The 11229-nt window shown below is 40.7% G+C and overlaps 1 pseudogene; it reads right to left on the bottom strand.

Moving 5' to 3' along the window:
• Positions 1 to 9920: 9920 nt before the first annotated feature.
• LOC147962872 (receptor-like protein EIX1) lies at positions 9921 to 10816 on the bottom strand (annotated as a pseudogene).
• Between the last annotated feature and the right edge of the window lie 413 nt (positions 10817 to 11229).

Raw genomic sequence — 11229 nt, forward strand, 5'->3', positions numbered from 1 at the left:
ATGACCAAGCTCATTGCCTTGAGGTTGTCATGTTTGTTGTGAGGTGGACAACGTGACCATGATGACGAAGAGAGTGGTAACATGGATAGGTCACTTGGAGTGTGCGAGAATTTTCTTTTCTCCCGTTGCAACGCATGGGCATATGTGCTAGTTCATATTTATATATGTAACAGATGCAAATACCATCCAGATTAGGGGTAGAGGGGGGAGAGAGAGGAAGCCCACCACGTACACGCGCATGACGACAAGCTGTACATCGCCGGACGGGTGGACGGGTTCAAGGACGAGGAGCACTGGCGTTCGCCGCCGCCATCGTCGAGCGGGACAAGGCCATCGGGCAAGCGCTCATCCCGAACATGCCGCTGCAGGGTGCGCCCATCAGGACATCCTGCGGGAGGTCGGCCTCGCATGGCCCTATTCCAGGAGCACCATCCAGCAGGTGGCAGGCGACGAAGAGGATCGGCCGGAGCCGCGCCGTCGCCGGAACCCTTGCCACGGGGATGGGTTGCTGGAGAGCGCTAGTGGTGAATCTAGCCGAAGGGGAGGAAGGAGCAGAGAGAGAGGGGAAGATGGAGGTAGGCTGCGCGCCGGCCATAGCGGCTGGAAGTCGTCGGAATCATGGGGCGGCGGCGAGGAGTCGCGTGGGAGGAGATATGGGGGCTGCAGAGGGAGAGAGGAGCGGCTGAGAAGGGATTAGGGTTAGCATTTTATACCAGGAACGGTTAGCCGGGCTCGATCGGGCTTGAGTGGGCCTGCGGGGCTGTACTTGTCCGTCCATGGCAGTATTCAAAAACGTCATCAGAAATCCATCATAGATTAACAGGTTTCTTGTAGTGTCTCATGGAAGGCAACTGGCAGCCTGTGACACCTACCTCCAGGGATCCAAAGACATGCCCAGATCAAGTTGTGCAGGCTTCTGAAACTTGTCAGTCATACCATCAGGTTGACATCTGTCACGTCAAAGAACTCACAATACAGGAAGCTGAGCAACCAGTATGTTTCATCCTTTGTCAATACTATTGACTACGAATTGATGGTGAGAGGAGTGCAGAATACCACACAGAAAGCTCAAGCCCCTCATGCTAGCAGAGTAAGATAATTATCATACATCTTACTCCTGTATTATGCATTGAACCATCTCTAAATATTTATGTGTGAATCAGGCAAAAAAATAACATGTAAATTTCCGGTTGTAGAACTGTACAACTGCATATATCTTTGCTACGTATAAAGATTGGAGTTGGTGGTGAGTTCACGTATGGGTCCAACATCCACATGTGAAACTAGCAACCTTCCCTGAGACATACTCCCTCCGTTCCAATATAGATGACTCAACTTGGTACTAACTTTAGTATAAAGTTGAGTCATCTATTTTGGAACGGAGGTAGTATATTTTATTGGATGTCCCCAAAGGGACTCCAAAAGACATATAAACAAATGTAATTTACTCAGATATGAGATATATCATAAATAAACAAATACACTACTTCCATGTGAGACCAACTTTTTGTAACAGACATAAATAACAAAGACAAAGAGGTGACTTCAACCCAAATCGATCATGATTTTAGTTCTCTCCCAACCTAATATGGTCATTTAATATTCTCGGACGACATTGATAAAGGGCACTAATGTTATTTCACCACCTCTAAGCCAATGGTTCCATAGCAATGCACAGACATCGTGCTAGTATGGAGAAGGATTGGTGGCTTGACATTATAAAAGTAACAATAAAATGATGGCAACCACAAACATCAAAAGGTAGTACTGACCTTGCAAGGTAATCTGTTTTGGATTTCATAACGTGAAAAGACATACATGATAGAGGTGTGGTCCTCCTTGTCCTCCTGTGTGCTCTTCCTCATACATCTTGGAGGAAGACATGGCTAGAGTCGATGTAGGGCAGAAGTGTAGAAGTTGTATTGGACCCAAGACACCGGTTCAACCGGCCTGCACCAGCAAGACAACGATTTGCCGTGAGCGGCGCCCCTCGAGGTGGGCGCCACCCTAACACCTGCATGATAAGGAGGAATAAATTGAACTGGAAAGCCTCCGCTTTCTTGCAATTTGAATACGTCGACTGATCCTCCACTCATCTCCCATTCCACCAACACCGAGATCAGATCGAGTAATTAAATCCATCAAAATTGGGGGATGCAAGGAAGGGTAAGAGACACAAACTATTAGATCGGGATGGACTTGCTATTGCTGGCAAGATTCTCCATCTGGATGATAGTGACATCGTCGGAGAAAGCAAGCACCATCCGCTGCAATCGCCATGATGATGGGGACATCATCGTAGGAAGCAGGCACCCGATGCCGTGATCACCATGATCTTTTTTTGTGACTTTCGTTGAGATGTGCTTCATCCCATGGTTGCCATTTCTGTCGTTTCTCACACTGCATCCGGCTCCCCCTCATTTTCTCACTCCAACGATGACCGTGTCGGTGATCCACATAGGTTTGTCCTAGTCCGAGACTGGGTGGGGTGGGGGTACGAAGCAAGGCAAGACGCGGGGAAGTGCTGGGGGCATGAGGCTCTCGGAGGTGGATACATATCTATATCATGACAGTCCATTCATGATCAGATGTCAACCTACGTTAGTGATTAGTAGCAAACATGCCTGTGCGTTGCAATGAGAGAGGGAAAATCAGCCCCCTACACACACACACTGGACGATAACAGCAAATCCCTGAAATCTCCAGACAGCAAACAACATGAGAAGTGGTGTTGTGCAAAAACAGAATGGTTGGATGATTTTTGAAGTATACTCACGGTGTTTCAAAAAATCTTCACGGGCACAATTTCAAAAAATATGGAGATTAACATTAAGCCATTTGTTTACCTAAAGCTCGTATCAACAGATTAGTGTACATCATCGTATACTGGTTGGTTATTGTGCACGATGGAAAATAGGATGACTATGTACCTATTGTAACCTTTAGCACATGGTATGTGATGTGATAGCAATGCCTCCATAGTGTGTGTCATTGTGTCCATGTGCATGGCAACTCTATGTGTGTAAATATGCATGTTTTGCTATGTGTAGTGAGATATCTAGGGATATTATCATGGGATCATGTTTTCAAATGTGGAGGAAACTTATTTACTTTCAAATGGTGACTGACCTTGCGTAGTTCACCTCTGATGCCATGCCACGAGCGCACCTTCGGTTTGGAGAAAACTGCATTTCCTTAGTTGGTGTGGGGAGGGAGGGAGGGGGAGCTGACATGGATGGTGGGGAGCGGACGTTGGGTTGGCGGAATGTCCTGGAGTTCCCCATTTGGATATGGATTTGCATGTCAGCGTGGAAGCCGATACAGTCGTGCGTGAGTTAGAGATGAAGCTGACGGTGGAACTGCATCGGAGCGGCTATGTCTCGCCTTAGGTTAGTTATATTTCTTCTCTTTTGTTCATATTATCAAAAATATTCTAAATACATATATACCAAAATTTCAATTTACTTTAATTTTTTTAATGTAGTCTACATAATTTGTTAAGGTAATTTTTAAAAATGTTGAGTGCATTCAAACAAAATCTTGTGACATTTAAAAAAATATGCTTATGTTCCAAAAAATGTATGTGCCATTTAAAATAATGTTTGTACAATGAAAAATAAATGTTCCATACCATTCAAAGAATACATTAAATTTACAAAAATGAAATATTAGTTTTAAAATATGTTCGTGGCATTTTTTTAATAAAATTTAAAAAACACATAGTTTTAAAAACAATTAATCGCATTGGAAAAAATGTTTCATCATGTATTTGTATTTTTATCACATATTGGAAAACATATATTTGAAAAAATGTTAATCACGTATTTGGAAAATGTGAAACGTGTATAAAAAATGTTTTAGATGTATATAAAAATATACAATGTATATGAAAAATGTGGGGACCTGGAGGAAAGTATTAGGTTGAACGAAAGTCCACCAGGTTATCTTTCCACAACGTAAGACCAATAAGCCGATTTGTTCTCGTCTCTCAGGAAATGGATCAAGCGAAAGTTGGGGCCATGACAAGGAAGTTTGTCTGTCTCCACTGCGCCGGTGCCTATATCTAGCATTATGCGAGACGATAAGATGAGCTACTATCTAGTGATCGTCTGGTTCGTGGAATCCTGTAGGGCGCGACCGACTTAATGGGTATAGAGCCGTTTTGTCATAGGATTTTTTGGGCTATTTTTTATTTTTCCTTTAGTTTTTCATAATTTTTCTTCGTTCTTTTCTACATTTTCACAGGTTTTCTTTCAATTTATATGGTTTTATTTATTCTCCACCATTCTCATGGTTTTTTATTTCCTTTCTTTTTCTTTGTTTTGCTCCGGTCTTCTATGTTTATTTCTTGGTTTTCAATGCTTTTATCTTTCCTTTCCTTTTTCCTTATTTCTCTCGGTTTCCCCTTAGTTTTTCATTATTTTTCTATCCACAATTTTTTGTGTATATCTAACTTATATTTCTAATAAAAAATTAAAAAAATTCAATACATGGTTACAAGTTTTATACACATTTTATGTAACATTTTATGAACCATTGATTAAAAATTATAAAATAAAAGATTAACATTTTATGAATATCTGATCAACATTTTTCTTATATATTTTAATCATTTTTAAAAACTTGATTAACATTTTTCAGATAATATATTAACATTTCATCTATACAGATTTAACATTTTCCAAATGCTTGATTAACATTTTTCAATTACTTTTTCAACTTTTTTTAAATGCTTGATTAAAAACTTTTATACATAATCAGAAAATTCATCATTTTTTAATACATGATAATCATTTTTTCTATGCACAAATAATATTTCTAAATGCTTGATTAAAAAATTTATATAGTTTTAAACATTTTTAGAAATGCATGACTAAATTCGTATATACATGGCAAAAGATTTTCATCATTTTTTTAATTCATGCTGAACATTTATTCTATGCACACCTAACATTTTTCAAATACTTGTTCAACATTGTTTTTCAAAATGCTTGATTAACATTTTTATATACGTGATCAAACAATTTCATCATTTTTTTAATACTTGATTGACATTTTTCAAATACTTGTTCAATATTTTCCGACCACTTGATTAACATTTTTTTTAAATACTTGCTCTAAAATTTTCAAATAGTTTATCAACATTTTTGAAGTACTTGTTCAACATTTTTCGAATGCTTGATTAATATTTTTCAAATACTTGTTCAATATTTTCCAAATGTTTTTTCCATAGTGTTTTTTGTAACATATATATTTAGAATATTTTAAAATATAAAAAAACTACAAGAATAAACCCGCATACCATTAGAATAGTATTTTAGAATAGTATTTTAGTTTAACATAGTGTTTTTAGAATAGTATTGATTAAAGGAGGTCGTGGCATCCCGCCCGCATGGGTCGGCCTATCTTGCTCGCTCCCTTTAGCAAGTCGGAATCTAGACTTGCTAAAGACAAGATATAGGGGTGGCACGGCTTGGTGGCCAGGATTTCCGATTCGCCTTATGTTCGACCGTTTCTTTGTTTTTCAAAACGGGCGCACACCATCCCTCTCCATTGGGCCGGCCCGTTTAGCGTTTTTATTTTCTGTTAAAAGAACCTCCATTATTTTCCGCATGCAGCGGAGCTTCTTCCCTTGTTCACTATAGATCATTGACCTCTCTGACGTGATCAAGATCTGCTAGGGCCCCCATGAGGACCTCCGCCCCGGCGGCGACGCTCCATCAGTGGGGGAGAGCCTGTTGTTGGCGGTTGAAACCAATGGGCAACGGAGAAGCATTCCTCTTAGGCCTTGTACTATGTTAGATGCTTAGGGAGGCGCTTAGAAAAATAAACTGACTTTTTCTGAAGCACGAGTGCCTATTCTACAGGAGAGACACCTAATTAAGTGTCTACTCTCTACAAATAAGCACCGGTTCTTAAAGAAAGATTGGTTTATTTCTCTAAGCACCTCCTCTAAGCGTCTTGCATCGTACAAGGCCTTAGCAGAATCTTTCTTTGGCACCAGCGTGGCGAGGTTACATGTTTATGTGCTAAAACTCTCTTTTTTTCCTATTCCTGGGGCAGTTCTCTAACCAATCTTCACTGCTGCTGATTATTCCTTGAGGCACTTAGCTAATCTCTATGTTCAGGCATTGACATTGCCTGCCTGCTCTAATTTTTTCTTAGAAAGGTCATTGATGGTGACGGAAAAATAAAATAAAAAAAGCAAGTAAGTCAAGCTATGTTCAGGCCCAATTTGTCATAACAGCTTCATAATGTGCCTTCGTTTTTGCTCCTTTGATGCATATGGCCTTCACTACTGATTATGCCTAAGGCAGGGCTGCCTACTCCAATTTGTTCTTTGAAACAATCCACCGGTGGTAACGGAATCCTCCCATTTCGTCTGTGTTTCACATTGTCACAATCTTTCTTCATCGCTGCCCCATTGGTAGTTTGATGCACATCATATTACCTGTTTGTCGTTGCATTTTACCTATTTAATTGGCATATGATATTATATTTTGTTCTTCGTCAGACCTTTCCAAACTAGAGCTTTGGTTCTTGGAAATCACAAAAGAAGGGCAAGTGATGGTGATGGGAAAGAAGGAAATAGAAGCAGGTAACGTGAGCTACCATTTTGTTCACACTCTTTAAAGTAGCTTTTAGAACTCGAGCAAATATTTGCTCGGAAACCATGAAGGGCCAGTGATGGTGACCTGCGTACCATTTTTGTGCATATTCTTTCAAGCAGTTTTTTTTTTTGAATTTTCACAGGGGGGGGGGGGGAGTTTTCCCCACCTGAATTTTTTGTATAGATATGTGGACCAAAGGCCCAGATGAGGCATCGTACATTCACAAGGTCAAGAGAGAGAGAGAGAGAGAGGGGTGGGGGGGGGGGTTCAAACCCAGCAGCAGGGGGCTCAAACAGGATTGGAAAAACAGGGCAGCCAGGCATCCACCGCGTGTTTTAGGGGGCGAGGCAGACGAACACGCCAGAGCACCGCGTCGTCCCTGCACCGGCTGAGGAGTCCAGGGAGCGACGGAGGAGCCCTCTGAAAGACCACCGCGTTCCGGTGCTTCCAAAGGTGCCAGCAGCAGAGGAGCAGGAAGGTTGGGCCCGTCCCCTCCGGCACCCGTGGCGGCGCGGCGAGGAGGTGAAGCGAGCGGACGGAGGTAGTCTCCAGGGAGCTCTTCCCGACCACAGCCCAGAAGCGTCGGGCGAACGCGCATCCGAAGATGAGGTGATCAGCCGTCTCGAGGGGAGCGGAGCTTTCAAGCAGTTTTAACATGCTCCCTCTTACCTCCTCTTTTCACATAAAAGATTAGAGTATATAATAGCTTTGAGTCGTTGATCTCATTAATTAGTGGTCTGATATTAACCCCTACCTTCTTACCTCACATGTAAAAATAGGGGGTAAGAGGGAGCATGTTAAAATTTCCCCTTTCTTTAATACAAATTTCACTGACTTTCTTCATTTCGATGTGTGCACCAGGTCTGCCAGCACCCTAGGGTAGAAAATGTATTCTTTTACTCTCATACACGGTATGCAAACTAGCTAGAGGAAATTCATTCAAACTGGTGAACTTCAGGTTAGCAACTCAACACAAACCAAGTGCTTCTTTCTTGTGACTGCTCTCGTGTTTGCATAACTAGTACTTTTAATTAACAGCGGAGTGATATCCAACCCAGTTGAAACCTTTGTTACATCAGTTTACTTCCTCATGCTTCTTATCAAATATAGCTTAGGCCGGAAGCTTAGGCCACATGATATTTAATCATTTGATTAGTGGGGGCGCTACAAACAATGTATTTTAGTAATTTGTTTGGCCCAAATCATGATCTTCGCCAATTTGGATTTGGTTCTCTTGTGAAAATTGCGAGTTGCAGAGATGACAAACATGAAAAGCAAGATCAAGTTGTGGCACCAACGCAAAGGTTGCAGGAGGCTTGTGCAGTTAGAGATGTTGTTAGATTGACTAGTCACATTGGGCCTGGGTCATGCCAACACAAGATCTGGTCAAACCATGGTATTCTTGAGACTATGTCAGATCGGATATCTATGTGACTTGTCGGTTAAGGAGATGAACAGAAGCTTTCGGTTAACTCATGTAAGGTGGGAGGCCAATGTAGTGGCTCGTCGTTGTGCTAAACAGGCTATTTAAAATGTGTATCAACTTTGTTACGACCTTTCTTCATGATTGTTCTTGTATAAAAGTACATTTCTATTACCATTGCATAGTTAATAGAATTCCAGATTTTTGACAGAAAAAAAATCAAAGGAGAATATTTCTTTATCCAAACATGTCAGAATACATATTTTCCCAGAGAAAATTCAATTAATACATTTTTTGTTTGTTGCAAATGGTAATCCATGGAATCAGTCCTTGTGTGTGTCTGGCTGTCCTTGGCACAGCCCCTCGTCAGCCGGGCTTCCCTTGTCCGCCAAATCAGAGTCTTCCGCTGCCGACCTCTCGTCTCATCTCTGAGTCGATAGATCTCCTCTCTTTCCCGTCTTCTTCACCGTCGCGCACCCCCCACTCTCTGAGATCTGCCAAGGCACCAACGAGGACCTCCGCCGCGGTCTCTAGTCAGGTAAGATCAATATTCTCCCACCCTTAGCTCGTTGATGGGATGGGAGGAGTTGTTGGTGGCTTCAACCAATGAGCAGTGAAGGCCATGTCAGATTGGATCTCAGGAGAATATTTAGGATGGATATTAATTTTCGGATTGTAGTATAGACAATTAATAGCTTATATTGGTGAATATTTATGATGGCCTCGCTTCTTCGTGTGCAATTGCAAAATTGGAGTAATTTGTGAGACAATATGTATGAGGGATTGATATAATTTGAGTATTAGTGTAAATTCTTATTATGGTAATTTACCCGAGGATTAGTATAATTTCGATGGTGGCATGGTTGTTTGGTGTAGTTTTGCACTGAGTTTTGCTGGCCCATTAGTACTTCTATCGCCGAATTATTTCCTTCGCACCAATTTTGGAGACTCATTTTATCCTATTTCCTTTTTATTTTTTCATTTTTCCCTTTTCCATTCTTTGTTTTTTCACTTCTTTTTTTGCTCATGCCCCCCCCCTTTATTACCTTTTTCATTAGTAAAAGCATTTGTCTTTGTGTTTATATGAGTATTTGTGAAAAAAGAACACAAAAGACATGTTTTAAAGCCTGGTGAATAATTTTAAAATACATATTGAATGAGTTTTTAAGCCAGAATGTTTATTTAACACACGCTGAACATTACTTTAATAGATGGTGAATATTTTTTTCAGCCCAGTAAACATGTTTAATTTTTTTGAACAAAAAACATGTTTTAATATGGTGAATACTTTTAAAAACACGGTGGACATATTTTGTAGATGATGGGCAATACACTATAAGCATTTCTTATGACAGGATGAACATTAATGTAATCCTGGTGAACATTTTCTAATACATGGTGAACATTTTTTTTAACTCGTCGGACTTTTTTAGTACACCATGAACTTGCTTTGAAGCCTACCAAGATTCATTAAAACATGGTGAACATTTTCTTAGTACATGATAATCATTTTGATATACACGCTGAATGTATTTTTACAAAAATGTGAATGCATTTTTATGTGAATGTTCGGATATTTTTTAAAACATTAATATTTATAAAATATTCACATATTTTTAGAAATGTTCACGTGGTTTAAAAATTGTTTGCTGAACTATTATTGTTTTTCATATTTTATTTCTAAAAAATCATGGTTTTGTACGAAATGTAAAAAAGACCACAAAAAAGGAGAGACTCTCTATATTTTTAATTAAAATAATTTCTTATGAATTTCATGTATACTCTTGCCTTGAATGTTGTTGATGTGGGAAAAATAAGGTACCAAACAGCATACCTTTTTTTTCTTTTGCTTTTTAAGACAAGGTTGGAGTTGGGATTACATTGTGTTACAGGTAGCGTCCAACAGATACTACAGGTAGAGTCACACGATAAAGCTCTTTCAGGCTTGTAAAATTCCAGAACCAGTTGTGCTTGAATGAAGTGCCAAAGAAGTAGTTACGAGACATATCAAGGACCTCGAGATGTGTGAGGTTGGACTTGGAATGTAAATTACTAGCACACACGGTACTATTAAGGCCACATCCGCGCAAGCGGAGCACTTTAAGAGAAGGGAGCATGTTAAATGTGTGAACCCAATCCCTCATGAAACTAAGATCCACAAAGCTCATGTCAAGATGACTCAGCAAAGAGAGGCGTGGCAACCATGCAAGATCCACTGATTGAAGATCATTCCATCTGACATCAAGATATTGCAACTTGGAGAGATTCCCATGTTGGGAAGATATCATCCCACTGAAAAATGCCCACGAGGTTGAGATACCTTAAGTTGCCGAGGGAACCCATGAAAACAGGCATGCTTGTGCCGTTGAAGTAATTATAGCTCGGATCAAGATACCTTAGGTGTTGCAAAGTAGCCAGAGCGGAGCTCATCTCTCCTACCGCCAAGCTCAATGATCTGCTCATGTTTGGACGATAGCCATAGTTATCCATGTCGATGTTGCGGAGGTTGAGCTTGATTACATGGCCAGTTCGGTTGCTGCACCGAATTCCCTTCCATTGACAACAGTCGACGAGGCTTGCCTTGAAGGACAGGAGCGCATCTCGCTCACTACTAAGGCAAGTTTCTGAATTCTGATACACTCGCTTGACCATGGGAAGTGGATGCTGCTTGGGAGATGAGCAAGCAAAGGAGTAGTGCAGTTGCTCGAACGAGGAGCGCGAGCTTAGTCATATTGGTCGATCGGAAATGGCAGACGAAGAAGACAGTGGAGTGGAGCGAGCAGCTTATCTCTATTCATCCACAAGCTACTTTAAGCTAGTCCTGTGGCACTACTTTTCCTGTGCTGAAGTTGTCGCTAGAATTTATAATGATTCGGACATTCTACCCTGCACAGCACGGCAGACAAGATTCGCTCAATAAGGAGAGTCGAGCATGCCAACCAGGGCACACAAGCATAGGTGCTAATTCCTAAAAACCGATTCAGAGGAGGCTCCATGGAGCCCTTTCAAGGAAACATTAGTATTCATTTACTTATTCACGAGAAAACATAGTTTCATACACTGCAGAATGTTCTGGATTTTTTTACGTGTAGATATAGATGTACAGTATATGTGCATGAATTTTCATCAATATACGCATTTAGATGTGTCGTATAAAAGGATAAATACATAAACCAAAATGGGCATGTATTTTTG

Source organism: Triticum urartu, chromosome 7A, assembly GCF_056163025.1.
Source record: "Triticum urartu cultivar PI428250 chromosome 7A, HENAU_Tu73, whole genome shotgun sequence".
In the NCBI taxonomy this organism is placed as follows: Eukaryota; Viridiplantae; Streptophyta; class Magnoliopsida; order Poales; family Poaceae; genus Triticum; species Triticum urartu.